Below are 22,635 nucleotides of genomic sequence, written 5' to 3' on the forward strand. Positions count from 1 at the left end.
GGAAATGAACTGACCGTAAATTGCCTTTTGGGCAATGTACATTTCCTAACCCTGCTTTAGTGTTCATAGTAATGGGTATGACTTACCTCTACAGACCCTACATGAAAAGCCACGATCTCCAAGACATGGTACAATTTATCAAGCATTTGCATTTTCTCTTCATTTGTTGTCCTCACAGCAATCTGGTGCCTGAGGAATACAAATACATTCCCTTAATTGCATGCCCAGGCCAAAGAGAAACCCCTTCATTTTAAGGTTGACATGTAATAAATGTTAGAAAAATTCAATAGGCTGGATAATTTAAATCAAGACAATTTAAAAATCACCAAGTGGAAAGCCTCGGTTTAAATAATTGATTTTAACCTACTTTTCCATTTGTACTTCAGTTTCTTTCTACAGGAACGTGCATTCTCATTGGTTGATGAAACTATTAAAACATTAATTTACAACTAAAGCCTTTTCACTAGATTTAGTGAACATTTTTGCTACCTAAGAGGATACACTAGAACTATCTACATTTAAGCAATTATGTATCTTAATATTTTCAGATTAACTGTACATTTTTAGTATGTTAGAAAATGGTGAATGATATTGCTTATTTACTAGATAATTTACTTTTTGCTCTGATTTGTGTCAAGCTGTATTAGGATGGGTAACTTGTGTTTGTTTAAATTCCAAACAGCATATAAAATACCACCTTAAATATTTTGGATAGATAATCTCTTATCAAAGCACGTTCCACATTTACAACTAAATGATTTATTAAACAGAGAGATTAACTGTACTTAGTGAATTAAACTGGTTGTTTCAGGTAAGCCTGGGAAAATTTTCAAATGAAAGTGACAGTTTAAATTCCTAGTCTCACCTAAGTCTCTTGAAAATAAGACAGTCTCCTAAATTACTCAAGCTGACCATTGTGCCATATTTAAAAAGTTTGACCTCAAAAGTTAGACTCAGGAAAAACATCTTTTATATAGAAAAGCAGCTATTAACTCAGTTTGTTTTTTTTTAAATCAAGGCTCATGGATTCAGCATATTTTTTTTATTTAACGTTTTAAGAGAATAAATTTAGGCCTTAACATTTTGTTTATTTTTATACAAAATTGTAATTTAAATAAAATAAAAATCCAATTTAAAATAAAATCCAATCCTGAAACTAAGACTATAGATAAAACTGAGTATCTATACAGTTTATACATTCTTTAGCAAACATCTAGCCAATTCAGCATGATCAGACATTACAATAACCTTACGTCTAATCTCTCCCAATCCATTTTTAAATCAGTCCAAATATATCAAAAACTTTGTAAAGGCATTGAATCATCCATGTACACCGGAGTATTTTTAGGTATTATATATAGATGTAGACTAAAATGATAAATCTTAGTTACACAACAATATTATAAGTGCTTTGTATTGTTAAAATATTAACATTCTGCAGTTATATGTATAGGGCTAGACTTTGAACGTACATGGTTTATGTAGCATGGCACAAGATAAAGCAGGGGACTGGGACTCAGATTTGAGTTCTATTCCTGGCTTTGCCACTAGCCTGCTGGTGACTTTGGCCAAGCATTTTCCTTTTCAGTGCCTCAGTTTCCCCATCTGTAAAATGGAGGTAATACAGACTTCCTTTGCAAAGCACTTTGATATCTACTGATGAAAGGTTATAAGAGCTAGAAGGTATAATATTAGGATTTTTATATGTTCAGCAAATGTGTCAAGTCTTAAGGGCCTTTCTGTAGAACTTGAAAACTCAGACTCTTGATAGATGGGACATGGGGTTGGTGTCACTGGAATGTGTAATAACTAACTTTCACATGGCTGGATATTAGAGAATGCATGAACTGTAAAGGATACTGGAACCTTTAACTACAGGATTTCCTTTCTTACAGTCCAGTTACTATTGAAAGTTAACTTCTGAATTTCACAGTATACGAAAATGTGTCCAAACACATACAGGCATTTCGGACTCACTATGGCAGACTCAGGGTAGCAAGGCTGGTTAGAAATGGGCTTTTCCCTTCAAATCAATTTGGTCAGTCAAAAAAAAAAAAAAAAAAGTTTTCAAAAAGTGAAAAGGTTTTGGTTTCTTGACAAAGTCCATTTTCCACTGAAAGTAGCAGGCACTTTTCTTAAGTTTGTCTTTAGTTGAATACTCAGTTTTCCATTGAAACAGACAAAATTTTAACCTGCTCTTGCTCTGCAGCCATAAATTAATACTCCATACTGCAAGGTTCTGGAATGAGAATGTATTAGTGATATAGGAACAATAGTATATGTACAAGACTAAGGGCTAGTTACGCACTCAGTCAAGGAAATCTTATACAAACTACAGAAATTCACCATCAACCCTCCAGAGTATGGTCTTCTCTCTGCATTGATATGCAGTAGACTTCTCAGGAAAAATCTGTTTAAGAAAGAAGACAAAAAAAACCCCACACCTGGATGTGCTGCACTTACTTCTTCTGAATTTCATGTAGCTCATTCATAGCTTCATTGAGGCCCTCATTGACTCCAGTCTCAATTAGGTTTTCATGTATCTCTAGAGCTTGCAGTTCAGCTGCACTTTTTTCTTCTTCTTCTTCAGCCACCTAAGGAAGGATAAACAAATTCTGATCAGCAACATGTTCCTCAGACTAAGTGTACCCACCAATAATTAAAGTCCTAGAACTTGCTAGGAGAGTGGACCTCCTGCCAGCAGAGGAATACAGGCAACCCCAAGGAATTCCCCCTATGAAAGGATCAAACCAAGGCCTCAGCAGGACAAACTTCAACTAGTAACAAAAATTGACCCCCTTCCCTCCCTCCCCCCCACCCCCGCCCAAGAGTATCAATATAACCAAAAGGAACTGTTTAAAGAGGTGACAAATAGCAGTGCAACTCACAAGCATGTTTTAAAAGGCAAAGCAAGTGTTCCTGGGTAAAGGTCCAACAACCGTATGGCAAGATGGTGTGGAATGGAAGAGGACTATACATGACTAGAAATAGTCCCAAACTTAGATTCCTTTAATAAAACAAGTAACTCCTTAAAGGTTTCCTTTTCCTTTTAGGAGGAGCCATTGTTCTCATGGGCAGCCTGCCACTCAGCCCCCAATCTGAATGGGGTTCAAAATGACTTAGCAAGATCTCTGAAAGAAGAAACAGGAAGCAACGCTTCTCTCCTGTATCCATTAGATCAGGAGTTCTCAAAGTTTAGCAACCCAAGGACCCCCATTTTGATTTAGTATTTTTGTGGACCCCCACGCTCCCTGCTCAGCCCCAGGCCCCACCCCCATGATGCCTTCCCCACCACTTTCTGCCCCCTCCCCTGAGCTTGCCCTGTCCCTGCTACTCCCCCTCCCTCCCAGCACCTCCTGCACACCACTGGCATCCAGGAGGCCCTGGGAAGGAGGGGGAGGAATTGATCAGCAGAGCTGCAGACCCCCCTGGAGTACCCTTGCGGACCCCAGTTTGGGAAATGCTGCACTAGATGAGTTGGGCATCGGGTCAGGCATGTTTTGTAATGAGCCAGGCAGGCATCATGAGAGGCTGCACACCCTGAAGTGTCCTTGCAGTACCAAATCTGAAATATTTTGTGAACCATTTTATTTTTTTTTTTTAAAAGGAGTTTTGCTCTGTCCATGCATGTTGGCACCTGCCTACACCAGCATGCTGCCTGGAATGGTTTTTGAGAACCTCACCAGGCTTTTTCTTACCCCCGCCTCCCCTTAGTGAGGAACAAGTGAGATTTGGACTGGATTAAGGTAGTTCGGGGCCCTAAAAACATCACGGTGTGGTGCAAGTGGACTCAATTTCTGCTGTAGAGAAGCCATCAACAAGGCAGATCCCGGTCCAGAAAGGGTTGCGGAAAAAGGTTGCAACAAGATATTTGTTCCAAGAAAAAACTGGGTGTCTAAATACTTCCATCTGACCGGAAACTGGGTACCATACCTGACAACTCAGAGAGAAATGAGAGGCAACATATCTCCAAGAACAAATAACATCCAAAGGGTGGGTGTGGGGAAGGGAGCTCTTCTGCTGGAAGTTAGGCAGAGGGATAGCAGTTTCTACTCATGAGATGTCACCTAGAAGAGGACCAGCTGACTGTCCAAAGTCATATAATGATTCATCAGGCTAAATTCAGCATGACATAGGGTGTAAGTCAGTGCAGAATTTAGTCCTACTCATTCAAAGATCTCTCATTTATTTTCACTTTAGAAAAGTAAATTCCTACCTTGAGCTTCTGCTGGTGATGGTCATCCAGCTTTTGGACTTCTTCTTTCAGCAGTTTTATGTTGCTTTTCTTCTCTGCTATCACCACATTCAACTTCAAGAATAGATTTGGTTTAAAAAAAACAAAAAAACCCACCACATGTACAGCTGGCTGGAAATATCTTGCAAAACCTCAGAGTTTTATAGAACTTCAAACAATAGACTAGCTATATAGGGCTGAAACAAAGGTCAAAGACCCTTACTCAAGTGCTAGAGATAAATGCTCAGCCTGAACTCACAATATAGATATTAAGATAAAGGAAATACTGGAGAACTATTTAAGGTCATGTTAATTTTCCCACATCAGGAAGCCAGATGAATTTATGTTCCCTCAGAAACAGAGAAAGGTGCTAGTGCGGTTGCAGAGTCCATGAGAAATTTTCATTGGAAAAAATAAACAGATGCTCAAATTTTGTACACTACCTTCAACCCATGCAAATCATTTTCAGTGACACGGCTATAATTCTACAGTAGTCTGCACTTCAAACAGCAATAGGAAGATAACCCTTTTCAATGGGCATCTGAAAAAGGTAGAAAGTGAATGGACTTCTAATAAAAAAACTAATGAACTATATTTTATAAAATAAGTAAGTGTTTTTGTCTCAAGGGGTGACGCAATGCATTTCCCTGTGCACTAACTATTCTATTGCACACCTTCAGTAAACTGCTTCTCCTGGTTTCCTACACTAGAGCAGGGGTCTCAAAGTCCCGGCCCGTGGGCAATCTGCAGCCCAAGAACCTCCCAACTGCAGCCCGCGGAGGAGACACGCATGCTGCCAGCTCTGTCTGCTGCAAGTGCCGGCGCCGCCCCGCCCCCCACGCACCACCTACTGGCTGTGGGAGAGGGACAGAGAGACCATCAGCAGTTGCCTGGCAGTGAGCCATGGAGGCAGCATCACTTTTTTCCACAACAAATATAAACAAGTCAAAATACAGAACACAACTATCTGATGCCCACCTTGCTTCAATCCTGAAGGTTTCAACTGCTCAGACACTGAGGCCAAACATCAACAAACTGACAGAACTGAAGTGTTGCCAGGTGTCTGGCAAACACTAAAAACTCTCTGGCAGGTGAAGAATTGTATAAAGTTGCATGATAGTTTTATTATTTCTGAGAAATTCAAAATAAAAAATACAATATAAACATTTTCTTTTCTGAACACCATCTTCAGTGACATTATTGGCCCACTGGGAGTATTTGAGGACTGGCACTGGCCCTAGCCCTAAGGTAAATTGAGTTTGAGACCCCTGTCTAGGGGTCCAGATTTCCGCTACCTAGCCCAAGCAGTATTGTCTGCTGGAACACTTCAGTGGCTAACAGGATCATTTGTCCTGCTGCCACCTTCTCCATGGACCCAACATAGGGACCAAGCCAGTGTCTCAGCATTTAGCAGATTCCCATTTTTTGTTGGATGGATTGTGGAATGATTATTTTACTGAATTACATGTCCTAAGTGTGCTTTGTTGCAGAGGCTCAGGGTAGAGGTATCATATTTCAGATTCAAGACCTGGAACAGTGTTCAATTCATTTGCACGAATTAAGCAACGAAGGCTGGAGAGCGGAGGTGGTGAATTGCTGGTGCTGATTACAAATGACTATTTGTGTTACTAACAATACAGTATCTACCTTAGCGCACACAGCGCCTACAACTCAAGTTAATTCACTGGCTGCTTTTTTAGGAATAACCTGTATTTCCTTCTCAGGTCTGGAGCTCGGCTGAAACAAATCAAGGAGCAGCAGACTCATTGCCAAAGAAGAATATATTTTGACTGTAAATTTCTCTCTATATTCATGGTTTAAACCTATTACTTAAATTGGTTGTTTCACCATCTTACAACACAGGTCACCTTATATAGCCTAGGCCTTTCTGCTTGCTGAATTCGTTTACTCTTACATGTTCTTGAATAGGAGAAAATCCACACTTGCTTGACCGAGCTGAGATCTGTAACACCTACAGGGAACTCGGTAGCTGGATTTGCAATCCATACCCTCTGCTAGATACCTAGGTGGGAAGTTTGCTTTCCTCCAGAGATATTTACGTGCTTTCAATGCACCAAACCATACATGTTTGGATGAAAATATTTTGTGGCAGGTGTTCAGTTAAAGAATGCTGATTTAAGAGAAGTTACAGTGTATGATCAGTAGGTTTCTCGAACCAGAAATGCCAAGAATAATATATAGCCCACTGACTCACTGCCTGAAGGCCACCATTCTGAAAATGTTTACTACCTAAACCCCATAAGCAAAGATGTATAAAGCTTTTAGAGCTCACCTGTTCTAAGGAATCCTCTAAAATTATTTTCTTGTTACTAGCTTTACTTATTGCCTCTTCAGTCTCATCTATTATCTGCATAAGCGGAACCTGTAATGCACATTGAAAAAAAAAGATACACACACACACACACACAGGTAAGAGAACCATGTGGTACAGTTCTGAAATTTACAAGGAATTGCTGACTGAATACTGCCCATTAATGGGTATTCAGAATCTCTCAGCATCTTTAAAACAGACTTCTTTTTTAAAATCAGCCTGCTAAAGAAATGTTTCCTCCCCACATCCCAAAACATGTATTCTCCTCACCCCCTACCCCCACAAAAGTTACTCCTGCCAGGTAAGACTCAGCCCTACATCAGTGGCAGGTCACTGTTCTAACATAACAAACTTTAAAACTAGTGCAGCACTCAAGACCCACAGACAGTTCAGAGATGCATCTGTGTAATGGACAGATTTAGCCGGCTGGTAGGTGTTTTCCACCGTGTTTCAAAGAGGCAGCACAGCTCGGCAGGGGAGAAGGAATAGAAGCAGTGTAGCTGGTTGCAAATGGTTGCAGGAAAGGGGGAACAATACATGCTGCAGCAGACAAATAAAAAGGAACAAGTGAGATGAAGATGGCTTTAGAATTCTCCTCTGAGGGATTGCAGATTTTACCCAATCCCTGCACTCTTTTACTTCTGTGGAAATTCTGCACCATTGTGCACACGCAGAATTTTTTTTCCCCACTGCAGAAAATACATTCTGCCCGAGAAGTGCTGCAGTTCTGCCTTTTGCCCAATTCTGATGCCACAGAATTTTTTTTCCTGTAGGGGGGAAAAAAATTCTGCACGTGCCCAGTGGTGCAGAATTCCCCCAGGACTAGAAATTCATCACAGAACCCTGCCTGCAGCACCAGGTTAGGATAGAGAGTGGGGCACACGGGGCTGCTGGGGGAGGGGGTATCCCACTGGGGTTCAGAATGGCTAGTGGGGGGACAGACTGGGGCTCAGGGGAGCTAGTAGGGTGACAGCATTGAGCCAGGGGCTAAATGGGAGTTGGGGTGCAAGGCTGCATGGGGAGGGAGGCTGAGACACATGGGGGTGCAGGGACAGCGATAGCTGTGCCTGACTGAATGGGAGACGTTTGGAGTCAGCCAGGGTCCGCATGGGAGAGGCTCCCCAACTCCCTAACAATCTCTCCGTCCTCCCAAAAAACCCTGTTCCATACTTCTCGCCCACAGTGAACAACCCTCCAGGTCCAGGCTCCTTCCCTCTCCCTCAGTTCCTCTGTTACCCCGGACTCCCCAAAATCTTTGCAATACTTCTGATGGGTGTGGGAAATTCATTTGAATTACATTACAGAAATGTATTACACAAAGTTCTGTATTAATGTGCCTCGTAAGGAATCTATTTGTCAAAAAAAAAAAAAATTTTTTTTTACCAGAAATTTTTTTGGGGGGAAAAGGAGTGTCTATATTGTTAGAGACCTACTTGCTGATGGGTATTTTGAAATAAATTTGAAACTGGCATGATTATATTGTGTTATTTTGACAAATAAAATATGCAGGATTTTAAAGTATGTGCAGAATTTTTACTTTTTTGGTGCAGAATTCCCCCCAGAGTAATTTTTGTTTCTAACAGCTATGTCTGTCCCTCCCTCTTTGATTCAAGAAATCTGGCTTGATATGCCTCCCACGCCCACCCTCCATTCTGTAGCAAAGAGAGATGAGTGAAACTTTTTCTTTGCATATATGTTCAACTAAAAAACGAACCAACCTGAAAATAAAAGCATTTTCGAAATGTCAATTAGAATAGACATCCAAATATTGAGTTTAACCTGAACGAAGTATTTTTGGTTTTTCGTTTTTAGGGTGGGGGGGGGGATTCAGTTTCAGTTCAAGACACCCAATCCCCCCCCCCCCCCGATTTTTCCGGTTGGACACAAAACTGGAAAAAAAAATCGATTATTCACTCAGCTCCATTAGCAACATCCCACACAGGCTAGACTGTACTGCAGCTATAGTAGGGATGTTCAAGGACGACGTTCCTTGTGTATTTCCTAACATTTTACAGCTGAAACACAGACTGTTCCCATACAAATGTTCCAAACAAAAGCCGTTGTTAAAGCACACCTACGTTGATCTGCCTTCTGTATTTGGAGAGAGAATGGGGTCCATCCTCCGGGCTAAACTTAATCTCAAAATCGTGGCCTCTGGAATTGTCCATGCCTGCTGGGACTAGCTTCAGCTTCCGAGCCAGTTTGTGATAATCATCCAGCTGTGCTTCAATCTGGGAAATATGTGGAGCTGGAAGGATGGTAAGAGAGAAAGACACTGAATAGAAAAGGTCAAAACATGGCTACTGCTAACTTTCCATGATGGATCACTATTGTTGCCACCTCTAAGAGGGTACCACTGCCAGGTAAGGCTTCATAGATGCACAGACATTTTGAGACCTCAGAAAAAATCTTTAAAATATTAGTCAGCACTGGAAGCTTTTGAGCGAGATGACCATTTCTGCTATTTATGGAGCAGTTTTTCGGCCATCAATCTCAAGGCACTTTACAAAGGAGGGTCAGTATCATTATCCCAATTTCAAAGATGGGAAAACCAGGGCACAGAGATGTGATGTGATTTGAAGCTCAATGGCCTATACAGATAGACTTGAGCAGTTTTTAGCTGTCCATTCCTTTCTGAGTAGTTGTATTTTCCTCTCCTGGATGCTTCATAAATGCCTGCTCCACCTATCCCTTGAATATTCAAGGAAGATTAGCTAGTGTGTATCCTTGGAAGCTGCCTGTAAAGAGGACAGATGAGATTGTGGAAAAGCATGAGAATGGGAGTGCAGAGATCTGGGCTCTGTTCTCTGCTCTGCCACAGATTCCCTTGTGAACACGGGCAAGAAACACTTCACCCCCTCATGTCTCAGATTGCCGCTCTGTAAAATTGGACTTGTGTAAAGAAATGTAAGATCTTTGGCTGGGAAGAGTATTACAAGTGATAAATAAATTAAGAATACATTCGAGCGACCCAGCCTTACAAATGCAAAGACTGTCAAAGGTACTTATATGGCCCGCATCACCATAGTAGTTGAGTCTCACATTCTGAGGCATTTATTCTCACAACACCCCTGTGAGAGAGGACAGGGCTGTTGTCCCATATTACAGATGGGGAACTGAAGCAGAGGCTAAGTGACTTGCCCAAGGACACTCAGGATGTCTGGAAGGGCAGAAAATAGAACCCGTGTCTCCTGACTCTCAAGCTGACACCTTAACCATAATTGGGCCATCCTTCCTCTCTTGCCTGTGGTTTTAGTCACTGACACAGCTTGGTAAACTTTATGAAGAACAAGGGCCTGCTTCTAAATGGGGCATCTCACTATAGCAGTGGGCATGGGAAAGAGGAGAAGAGTGTTGAGTCTGTACAGTCCATGGGACAGGGCATCAGACTGGGACTGAGTCACTAAGCCAGCTGGTTTAAGTCAGCATAGCTGTATTGAAGTCAAAGAAGTTACACTAGTTTACACCAGCAGAGGATCTGGCCCCTTGGTTTAATTCCTAGTTCTGCCACTAAATTACTGTGTCTTGAGCAGGTAATGGAATCGCTGTGTGCCTCAGTTTTGTCATCTGTAAAATGGGGATAATTATGTTCAGGCTCTTCAGACTATTTCAAGCTCCTTAGCTATCTCTGCAACTACAGTTGAAAGCAATACACATGCCTGTTGTGGCCTCTCGGGGTCTGGATATCCAATAATTCAAATGGGCATTGAATCAGGCCTTGGCTGCTGATGCACAAACAAGTACATGAAAAAATTCCAGGCCTACTGGAAGCAAGAGCAAAATTGTAAATTATTTTTAATCTGTTAGAGTCATTCATAGAATCATAGAATATCAGGGTTGGAAGGGACCTCAGGAGGTCATCTAGTCCAACCCCCTGCTCAAAAGCAGGACCAATCCCCAATTAAATCATCCCAGCCAGGGCTTTGTCAAGCCTGACCTTAAAAAATTCTAAGGAAGGAGATTCCACCACCTCCCTAGGCAACGCATTCCAGTGTTTCACCACCCTCCTAGTGAAAACGTTTTTCCTAATATCCAACCTAAACCTCCCCCACTGCAACTTGAGACCATTACTCCTTGTCCTGTCCTCTTCTACCACTGAGAATAGTCTAGAACCATCCTCTCTGGAACCACCTCTCAGGTAGTTGAAAGCAGCTATTAAATCCCCCCTCATTCTTCTCCTCCACAGACTAAACAATCCCAGTTCCCTCAGCCTCTCCTCATAACTCATGTGTTCCAGACCCCTAATCATTTTTGTTGCCCTTCGCTGGACTCTTTCCAATATATCCCCATCCTTCTTGTAGCGTGGGGCCCAAAACTGGACACAGTACTCCAGATGAGGCCTCACCAATGTCGAATAGAGGGGGACGATCACGTCCCTCGATCTGCTCGCTATGCCCCTACTTATACATCCCAAAATGCCATTGGCCTTCTTGGCAACAAGGGCACACTGCTGGCTCATATCCAGCTTCTCGTCCACTGTCACCCCTAGGTCCTTTTCCGCAGAACTGCTGCCTAGCCATTCGGTCCCTAGTCTGTAGCTGTGCATTGGGTTCTTCCGTCCTAAGTGCAGGACCCTGCACTTATCCTTATTGAACTTCATCAGATTTCTTTTGGCCCAATCCTCCAATTTGTCTAGGTCCCTCTGTATCCTATCCCTGCCCTCCAGCGTATTTACCACTCCTCCCAGTTTAGTATCATCCGCAAATTTGCTGAGAGTGCAATCCACACCATCCTCTAGATCATTTATGAAGATATTGAACAAAAATTCATCTTGCCCTGGTTTAGTTTCATTAGAAAAATACTTGACAGCAACCTCTTAAGTTCCCAACTTTCTCTCTCTTGTATTTTGACCCTTAATATCAAAACTGCAAAGTTGCCAGATTGCCTGTCCCAGTTCCCAGTAATGGTTTCACTCACCGACTCTTTGCCTCTTGCATATTTTAGCTCCTCAGCCCATAGCTGCTGCCGCTCCGTCTCTAGCTCCTTGGTAAGCTTGTTGATAGTTTGCTGAAGCTCATCTTTCTCATGGTTTATTCTCTGGATGTCTACAGCTGCGTACAGCTGATTATCAACAGTGTGCTGCAGCCGGGCATTTTCCTGCTTCATCATTTCAACTTCCAATTCTGTAATCAACAACAAAAAGAAGAGGAGCTAGAGATCTCTGGACATTTGCTAAAGGTCACAGTGTCGCCACCCCTGTTTTTCCAGTATAAACACCCCATTCATCAGTGAGGTGTACTCCTAGCAGTAATACAAATGTGTACTGCTTCCATCTTTAAAGTTCTCTACAAACTTAAGCCTCACAGCACTTGTGAGTAGGTTAACATGGGATCTCCACTTCAGGCTCTACATCAGGGGGTTCAAACTGGGCGTCTGGACGCCTCAGGAGTCATGAGGTTATTACATGGGGGGGTCGCAAGCTGTCAGCCTCCACCCCAAACCCCGCTTTGCCTCCAGCATTATTACGTATTTAACACCATTATAAAAGTGTTTTTAATTTATCGGGGGGAGGGGTCGCACTCAGAGGCTTGCTATGTGAAAGGGTTCACCAGCACAAAAGTTTGAGAACCACTGCTCTACGTGCACATTTCAGAGGGCTATGTCCCTTCTCCCCCAGCGGTGCTGCTTTGTTCTAAATCAGTGAGATCGACTCAGAACTACTGTTTTTTAAATGGAAGGATTTCAACTTAGGCAGGTTGTGCTTTCACTATTCAGGGCTGAGGGATTTTCCTTTAATTTGAGGCAAGAAAGCTTTGGTGCAAGATCGGTCTCTTCCCATAGTTCAGTGAGGGAAGGCAGCAAAGGAGACCAACTGTAAGGAAGCTGGTCCAAGAGGGCAGAGTCAACCCCCGAATCTTGTCATCTCCCACACTCGACAGCCGGACAACTTACATGTTTCTGCCTCAAAAGACAATTCTTCTCCCCCTAGAAATCAAGGCCATGGCTTTTAAAGATGCATCCAGCACCTCCTGGTCCAGGAAGCACCTATCCCTGTATGTACGGCCCCACTGTTTTCCCAGAAAGTACAAGATTACTAGCCAAGTAAAATCTGCTTTAGTACAAATTCATCCATGGAGTAAGTGTATGTCCGTTTCAGAGCCTTCAATCTTCAGTACTAGCCAACAAAGGAAGTGATGATGCATCATCATCATCAATCATCTCTGATGCAGCTTCCTTCTCACCTGATGCCTCACACGCCTCAGTGAGGCTATGTAGTTTCTGATCCAGGACAGCTGAATGAGATTCCAGATTGGTCATGTAAGCCTGATATTTTTCAACATCAGCTTGCAGCGAAGCTTTCAGCTTCCTCAGCATTTCTAGACGATCCTTTGAGGAGAAAGAAGAGTGTTAATAACCTAACTGGTATTTAGAAGAATCAGCCCTGCTTTACTGTGGTTATTGGAAACATTAGTAGCTCAATGATAGATTTTCGGCTGCATCTTTTCTTGAATCAGCTGCTACCAAGGCAGATAATTTTCCTTGCAAGCCTAAATGGTGGTGAACCCTGCCATTCTGTCTATCCCTGTACAATCCTTACCCCAAAAGTCTCTTCCCTCCTTTATCTTATTTGGGTCAAATTTTCAGTCTCAGACTACGAGATATAGTTATTCCCAGCCTGATAAATTAGCTCTTGGGAGTTAACAATTTTAAATTTTATCATTACAACGCCAGCTAAATTGAAACATTAAGAAATTAAAACCTACAGGAGGAAATAAGGTCAGAGGTGAGGCTGTCATGCATCTCAGGAGTCTAATAATGCTTGAGTCTCATGTACCAGATGCACTGCAGTAATAAGTCACAGCTCTGTAAGGACAGAGAGACGCTTCAACTCAGATTTTTCTTGCATTTAGAGCTTTAAATGAGACCCTCAGTATTAATTTCATATCCAGCTTTTAGTTTAAAAAAATAAGCAAGATTCTACTATGAGAGCCTGAGACACTGGACTTGACTCTTCCACCAGCTGGGGCCAGGAGTTCTGAGTGTCCCAGATGATACCTATAGCTCTGGAGATCGTTTCCTTTGTAGCACCTCAGCCCCCTTCCTATCACCTTAGGAAGCAGAATTTCAGATACCCCCGATTCAGCTGCCCCCACCACTTGCTCAGTATGTACACATTACTGGTGAGATTACAGCACCTGGAACCCCAATAAGGGAAGACCCAGCTTTGATATAGTTGAAAGAAGTAGAAAGATGGTTTACTAACTGGCTCGCTTTCCTTCTCTCTCTCTAGCCTTGCAATCTCTTCATTCAACCTTTTGTTCTCTGCTTCTAAGGTCTTCACTTTGGAATGGTCTACTTTAAACACTTTGTCTGCAAGAAACCACACTGGGTTTGAATAACCCTAGAGCCTCGATAGTCATACCAGACAACAGTGCCGCAATACTGTAGCACAGTGGTTCTCACGCTTCGCTGCACCACCACCACCCCCTTCTGACAACAAAAGTTACTACATGGCCCTACATAGGAGGAGGCCGGAGCCCAAGCCCCACAGCCCCAGGCATGGGGGGGAGGAGGGGCCAGAGCCCTGCTACCCCAGACTCAAGCCCTCGGGCTTCAGCATCAGACCTGGGCCCCAGTGAGTCTAATGCTGGCCCTGGCAACCCCACTAAAATGGGGTTGTGACCCACTTTAGGGTCCTGACCCACAGATTGAGAACTGCTGCCGGGCACTTTAGAAATGCTTAAAGGCAGATGGTATGCAATAACAAGAGATGACACTGCCAACAGGAGAAGCCCTGTCTTGGGAACGAAACAGTCTGAAGAGGAAAATGGAAGTCAAAGTGATTTGCAAGGAGAAACCACACCAAAACAGATTCACTCTTAAAAATGAGCACCTTGCAATGTCCTATGAGCAGGCAGATGAGCTGCTGCTATTTCTTTGAGAGGGTGTGGAATCCTGATCCAATATCAAATCAGCTATTTTTAATCAACAGATGGTGAGCTGAGGAGGTATATGCCAAAAGTGACAGGTGATTTTGAGAGCCCACCTTGAGAGGCTATAAAGGAGCCTGGTGTACGGAAAGTGTTGAGCACCCACCCTGTGAAAGTCAGGCCCCTTTAAGGCACCTCCAGGTGGGCAACCACAAATTGAGGCACCAAGTCTCTTTGCACTTCTGAAAATGATGGCCATAGTAAAGACACTTCGACCCTCACTTTTAAACATCAACATTTTCCTAAATAAGATATCTAAATATGAATGTGAGTGCTTAACTCTAAGCACTCAATCCATAGGTAGGCAACACCATTTGAAAAATGCTGATGTTGGCCTTACTATAACCCCTGTAAGGAAGGCAATAAGTGTGACAAGGCCCAGAATTCTACTAGCCTGCATGTGGTTCCTTGCAATAGCAAATTCAGATGGCCACCCTTACTTAGTTTTGCCTGTAGTTCTGCATCCATCTCTTCAAAAGCATCTCCTCCATTCATGAAATGATCATAACACTTTTCAGTGTACTCCATAAGTAGCTGAAAAACAAACAATGTGGTTTTTAGAGCCTTTTAAAAACCCATTAAGCAAGCTTGACATACAAAGCCATGGGGCAAACCAACACCTTAGTTAAATATTATTAAAATGGACATACAAGGTCACAAGTTCTATTTTAAAGCTTGAGCTTAATGACAGCCCACACAAACCACCCTTTTAAATCTAAGAAGGTGCTTTAGGGCAAATCCCCAGTTAGAAGATTGGGTTATTTTTGTTGATTTAAAAAGCAGCTTTCACTTCGGGATCTTTTTGTTTCCTGGCCTGGGTGTCCACTTGCTCGTTGCAGGCTGTGACTTGGGTTTCTCTAGGCCTGACGTCAGGCCCAGAGCTAACCAGAACTGCATGGGCAGCATGCCAGGTGCCAACGTGAGAAACTGACACAGATATGTGAAAATCCCCTTCTGGCCCTGACCAAAAAGGAATCAGACTGAGACCCCACAGAGCAAGAAGCTGATTTTATTTGAGGTGGGAAAGGTATTCCCAAATCCGTAACTTGCCATGTGATTTACGGGTGGGCAGAGAGGAGCAGTTAAACAGCCAGCTGTCCTCTGGGCTGCAAGCTCTGAAAATAGCTGCTCCTATTTTTGAGAAGCCAAGCAACTGGCCACTGGGGTACAGGGAAAAAGCCTTTGACTTGCATGTGTGGTCCCAAAGTGGGACCCCTACCAGCAACTGGCCACTTCCCCTTGCCAATTCAGCCCAGTGGCATAAGCAGTATGTTCCCTTCATCTACTCCCACTGCTTCTGTGGGAAGAGCAGCATGTGCTGACAGTGTTAGGAAAAAGAGATGGCTTCAGGCAACCGTCCAAGCTATCAGCCACTTGGTAGGGGAAATGGGGGGGGGGGGGAAATCGAAGGATGGCAGATCTATTCCTCTCCTTCAGCACTGTATTATAAAGGTACAACTGATAAATGCAAACTTGTCTGTCTAAAATGATTTGTCTTTTTAAGAGAGAGCACTTCTCATCCATACATCTCAATGTATTTTACAGGGGTAGATCAGTGTCGTGCTCATTTTACACAGGGGAAAACAAAGCTAAAATAAATTGCCCACGGTCACATAGTAAGTCAGTAGCAGAGTCAAGAACTGAGTCGATTCTGATCACCGTTCACTTCCCCCCATCCCGTGCATTATCCACCAGACCAAATTGCCTCCCAAAGCATGCTAGAAAACAAGGCTGTCCTTTTCTCCCTTCCCTTCTGTAATTAATCCAATAGCCAGCTAAATCCCATGCCAGTTGTAAACCGCAGGTATCTAACTCATTATAGAAAGCAGTGCGGTTTTTTAATTATTATTTTAACAACAGTTCTTACATTTACATTCTGTCCACCTCTTTTGGAAGAGCACTGAGAACCATACACACTTGAGTATGAACAGAAAAAGGGCTGATCAAAATCCAAATTAAAAAACCCCATACCAAAATGGGAATACATTTACTTCATTCGCTACTTTTCCTGACAGTGTAGTGAACATTGTCTGATGAACAATTAATGTAGTACAAATCCTTATTAACTACAATTTCATCTTTAGCCTCTCCTGACCAACACTGAGTATCGACAAGCACATCTGAGTTATCTCTCATGACACTGTAGATCTAAAAAGGGACAGAGTAAACCTCACAAATTAGAAATGCACAGTGTTCACTGGAGATCCTTATTTGATATCACCCGTCACTAGCCTCCATATCAGAGTCATATTTGTATTAATAAAACAATGTAAGAAGGCAGAGCTAGCCCCATCGGGGTGGGTTGCACACTCTTGGAGCTCTCTGTTTCTTTGGTGTGGAAGCCTCCTTTTATCTCTAAACAAAAAGCTAAACCCCTGGTACTACAGCAAAATGCTGAAAAAAGGAATCTTGGTCCGACAGGGGCTCATAAGGACTAGTGGGAGAGGGAGGTGCAGGGCCACATGGTGATGGGGTGCAGAGCTACACAGGACCAGGGGGAATGGCTGTGTGGGGGCACAGAGACACATGAGGATTGGGGAGTGGGGACAGGGACACACAGGGACAGAGGGAGTGGGTACAGAGCAACATGGGGATGGGGGAGTGGTTGTCTGAGTACGGGTGGAGAGACGTGGACAGGAAGTGCAAGGACACATGGGGATGCAGGAACATATTGGGACAGGGGCAGATGTGCCTGACTGAATGGGAGAGGCTACAGGTCTGCCAGGGTCTGCATGGGAATGTTCCCTAGCAATCCCTCCCCGCCACCCCCCAAAAAACCCCCTGTTCTGTACTTTTCCCACCCTCCAAGTTGACACCTAGGCTCCTTCCCAGCAATTACTTCCCTCTCCCTCACCTCCTCCATTCCCCCTGACTCCCTCAAGCCTTTGCACTGCTTCTGAGGGGTGTGGGAAATACTGTTCTGTATTGTAGTTTAAAGGAATTCTTACTCAATTCTGTATTAATATGCCTAGTAAGGAATCTATTTCTCAAAAAACATTTCCTGAATCTTTTTTGTTGTCTGTATTGTTACACACCTACTTGCTGACTGGTATTTTGAAATAAATGACCAAAAATAATTGAAATTGGTGAGATTATGTTGTTATTTATTTTAAAACATGCACAGATTTTTAAAATTTTTTGTTGCAGAATTCCCCCAGGAGTAAAAAAAGTCTCCTTCAGCAAAATTACATGGGAAATGTTGCTCGGTTAACACAGTAACTTGGTCCAAGTGAGCCCCTGACTTTACGGAATAGCGTTACATCTGTTGATGGAGCACTGGAATCTGTGTTAGTAGATGGTTGGCTGTGACACAGTGGCAGTAGGAACGATGGAAAGAATGGACGAAAAACCCAGGATTAATGGGAGTGGTACAACATTCTGCTCAGAGCAGCCTGTTAAATTGTCAAAGGGGAAGAGTTCTCTTCACTAAGTGTCAGTATATATAGTCTGTGACTTTTACAGTGAAACACAAGCCCCTGCACACCACCTAGATAACTGACACATACATCGGAACTAACATAACTGATGTGGTCAAAAAAGATTCATACTGCAGGGATCATACCCCATTCTCTTCAATCTGTTAATGGCAATACATCTCAAAGAGACAAACGCTTTAATGGCATAGCAGATTCTGAGGAAACACTATGAAAATCATGGGAGGATCTCAAAGGGAGGAAAGAGAAAACATATTTTGAGGATAAGCGTAAAGCACTGCAGCTTGACACAAAGTAGTCAACAGGGCAGGTGTACCTTAAATACACCAGGAAGTCCTATGAATAAAATAGCAAACACCACACTGCAAGATTTTGTACAAGAAATGGGTTACTGTTCCCCCGCCCCCTGACATGTGCCCAGCTGGGTATCACCACTTGTAAAGATTGCCAATAAAAAGGAATTTTCTAGAGGAAGACAGAAAGAAGTTGATCGACTGTGGCTAAGGTAAGAGGCAGTTACTATAAAAAAAGCCACTTTTCCTCCAACAGATGCAGAGACATTATCTCAGCAGCCTTGCCTGCTTATATCTGCAGTCAAAAAGCCAGACAGCTTCTGAATCTAAGATATTGCTGTAGGGCCCTAAGGCTGTATGAAGACAATTCTGGATCTTGGAGGATTATAGTTTTAAAACTTCAGTTCATTTCTATCAGAATTTAATGTAGACTGTTTTCTCTTGTTTATTCTTTCCTCTTACACACCGTAGGTACTGTTATTTGTAATAGTTACTACTTTTCATTTCTCTAGCATCTTCCCTTTGAGGATTTCCAGCCACTTTAAAGAAGATAATGAATATATACTCACAACCCAGCCGTGCAGTAGGGAAATATTACTGGTCCCATTTTACAAAAGGGAAAACTGGGGTATAGGGATTAGGTGTCAGATTTTTAAAGGCAGTTAGGCACTTTTGAAAATCCAACTAGATGCATCTACCTGTTAGGTACATAAAACCCATCAATTTCAATGGGAGTTAGGTTCCCACCTCGCTCAGGTGCTCTTTGAAAATCTCACTACTAGGTGGCTCTCTGCATCTTCAGGCACCTAAATACTTTTGAAACTCTGGCCTTAACTAGTCCAAAGTCAACGGCAGAGCCTGCAACAGAACCCATATCTCCCTGCTCAGCTCAGATCCACTGGATCACAGCTGACCTCCCTTTTTGTCACCATACCTTGATGCAGTCTATTAACCACACTAGTGCAGCGGCAACCTGAGGCCAGACATGCAGTGCACCCACGGTGTACATGGAGCTTTTTGGCCATGGAAAGGGATACTTACAAGGAAAGAAGAGTTAGAGCAGTTTCCAATTACCTGAGCAGGATTGTAATCAGCAGAGAATTAAAAGACATCTCCCTGCCAAATAGATTTGATTTATTGGACACACACAGACTTCTGCCTATTTTTCTGATGAATGTTCACTATTGTTAACACTACAGATCATGAACTGATTTTATTCCTTTTATATGCATCAACTGATTCTGTCAGCTAAGGTCAAATTGCAGTATCTTTGCCACTTGTAAAGAAGTTAAAAAAAAAAAAAAAAGCACAACTCAGTTTTTGGATACCAGATGGGGTTTGTGGCACCGGCAATTAGAAAAATACCTTTAAGTTGTAAATTGAGTACTGTGACACCCTGGCACCCCAATATTCACCACTGTCATGCAATTAGGATATGTTTTGTACAAAGTATGCCTTTGAGATATTCTAAAAGTCTTGATCTGCTAGACATTAATATCTCGTTGGATTGTATCTGCTATTGTCGTATGTGAAATTATGAAATTTGGCTACGTATGTGTTATTGAATCATGTTATGAGGTTGAAAACACCCACAAGCAGCCTTTAGGCCTTTTTCCTGTTGTACCTGAAAAAATGGCTTATTAAGAAAATGCACACAAGCACAAGTATTACCCCAGGAACTGCGTACAATAGAAACCTCAGAGAGAGCACTACACAATGGGAAATGTTTGACCCACGTCACAGCAAAAGAGCTTTCCAGCAAGTGGGAGGAAGATATATAGAGGGAAAATGACATCATGATTGTACCTCACTCTCCCTACAACACCACACCTGGAAACACCTGAGGGGCAATGACTGAACTGTGGGAAGTGATGGTCCCAGGCTAGATGGATTTTAGCCTGTGTATGAAAACCTGGGAAAGCCAAGGCAGCTTGTGCCTTAAGAATCTGCCAGCCTGTTTATCACTCAGGGTGAGAATTTGCTAATTCATGTCCTACTTATCTAGTGTGTTAAGCTCAGTTTGCAGTTTTTGTTTATTTACAAAGGTAATCTACTTTGATCTATTTTCTCTCTCTTATAATCTTTTTTGTATTTAATAAACTTGTTTTTTGTTTTCTCTAAAGCCAGTATGTGGAAATTATAACTTGGGGCAGAAAGCTGTTGCATCTCTCTCTCCACATTGAGGGAGTGGAGAATTTTATGACCTTATGCTTTGCAGTTCCCTGTGCAGTGCAAGACGGTATAATTTTGGGTTTACACTCCAGAGGGGGGCCATGCCTTACCAACTAGGAGGTGCCTTAACTGAGCCTTCCAATGCAGTGCTGATCTCAGCATGTGTGTGTGAAGCTGCAGCTGGGTGTGTCCCTATCTGTGTGTATGCTGGTGAAAGAGCAAGCTTGGAGAGCTTGGCAACTTATCACATAACCACAGTGTAAAAGGGAACCCAGGCTGGCGGGTTAGGCAGGCTCAATAGTCCCACAGTTCCAAGTGGCACCCGGGGGTGGGCGGGGGGAAGCGAAGAGGCGGAAACCAGTCACAAGTACAACTTATCTGGAATCACTGAGAAATGACAAAACCCACTGTGTCATTTCAAAGGGATTTCATCAGTTCTGGAAGAAATCCACAGTGGGATTAGTCAGGCATAGGTACATTACTTGAGTTTCCCTTTTCAGTTTAGATCCGAGGCACTGACTGTGTGAAACATCAAATCTACTGCTCAAAGTATTTCCCTGCAATATCAGAAACCCAAACATCACAGCGTTTTGCTAGTGCATGGGAACCAGAAAGTAAAATAGAGCCAGCTAGTTTCACTGTATATGATAAAGGAAGGGCAAAACGTAGAACAGAAGTGGTGAAAGTAAGTTATTTTGGCTTTCACAGTTTTGGCATTACTAGTAATAAAGATGGACTAAAGCACAACAAATTATTGAGCTCAATACAGGAGTAGCTGGGTGAAATTCTATCACTTGTGTTACACAGGAGGTTGGACTAGATGATCTAATGGTTCTTTCTGGCCTTAAAAACTATGATTCTGTAACTCTGAAGTCATACAGGGAAACAAATGATTTAAGCTAGGATATTTAGCCTAAAGATGCCCTTGTACCAGCTTCAAGCATTTTCCAGTGTCTCTTGAACACTGCAACCTACCAGTAGCTAGAACCTACACTGGCAAATTGAGCCAATTCACAAAAAGAAAAGGAGTACTTGTGGCACCTGAGAGACTAACCAATTTATCTGAGCATGAGCTTTCGTGAGCTACAGCTCATTTCATCGGATGCATACTGTGGAAACTGCAGAAGACATTATATACACAGAGACCATGAAACAATACCTCCTCCCACCCCACTGTCCTGCTGGTAATAGCTTATCTAAAGTGATCATCAAGTTGGGCCATTTCCAGCACAAATCCAGGTTTTCTCACCCTCCGCCCCCCCCACACAAACTCACTCTCCTGCTGGTAATAGCCCATCCAAAGTGACCACTCTCTTTAAAATGTGTATGATAATCAAGGTGGGCCATTTCCAGCACAAATCCAGGTTTTCTCACTCCCCCACCCCCCCTCCAAAAACCACACACACAAACTCACTCTCCTGCTGGTAATAGCTCATCCGAAGTGACCACTCTCCCTACAATGTGCATGATAATTAAGGTGGGCCATTTCCAGCACAAATCCAGGTTTTCTTACACCCCCTCCCCCCCCCACCCAAACTCACTCTCCTGCCAATTCAAACGCTTAAAGGGGGAGAAAAATGTTGAGGTTGAAACACTAGAGGACAGCAGAATATCCCCAAGGGAACACAAAGTAAAAAACAACCAGAGGCTGAGTGGAGTCAGACAGTCATGGAGTCTGAGAGCTGCAGTGACCGGGTGGCAATGCCTTCACTGAAAGGAATTGGCACCTTGTATACCAAAAGGGCACCTGGGTCCCATTGCAGGGCTTGACACAAGAACCACTGCCTTGTTCACACACCAGAGCCTGGATTCAACAGTGGGGACCTTCAGAAAAAGATAAAGTGTTATCAATGTTATGTTGTTTTCAGAATTTTTTTTAATCCGGATCTTTATCTTGACTCTGTCCCTTTGAACATAAGGGTGCCCACTTTATACAATCTCTGATCAGCTCTGGTACATACCCAAGTTCTTTAAAGACTTTTGGGATCTCCTCTTCAATTTTAGAATCAGGAAGTTCATAAGAAGGGCACAAAAAAAACATATATAAAAGCAAAAATCCTGCAAAAGTCCTTAGTAGATGGAGTTTGGAGAGATTTCACAGACACATTCTGGGCATAGCCATTCTCCACAAGAAACTAAGAAAGGCAACAGACACAAAGATTAATAGACACTCCTAATCAGATCTTGACAAAGGTGAGGTCAATGTCTGCATTTATCTTGAGGAACATTACATTTTCAT

General features: G+C 42.8%; 1 pseudogene; it reads right to left on the reverse strand.

The window, feature by feature from the left end:
- The window catches only part of LOC140896493 (kinetochore protein NDC80 homolog), a 28,688-nt pseudogene that overhangs the window by 2,662 nt on the left and 3,391 nt on the right, over positions 1–22,635 (reverse strand).

Source organism: Lepidochelys kempii, chromosome 1, assembly GCF_965140265.1.
Source record: "Lepidochelys kempii isolate rLepKem1 chromosome 1, rLepKem1.hap2, whole genome shotgun sequence".
Classification (NCBI taxonomy): domain Eukaryota; kingdom Metazoa; phylum Chordata; order Testudines; family Cheloniidae; genus Lepidochelys; species Lepidochelys kempii.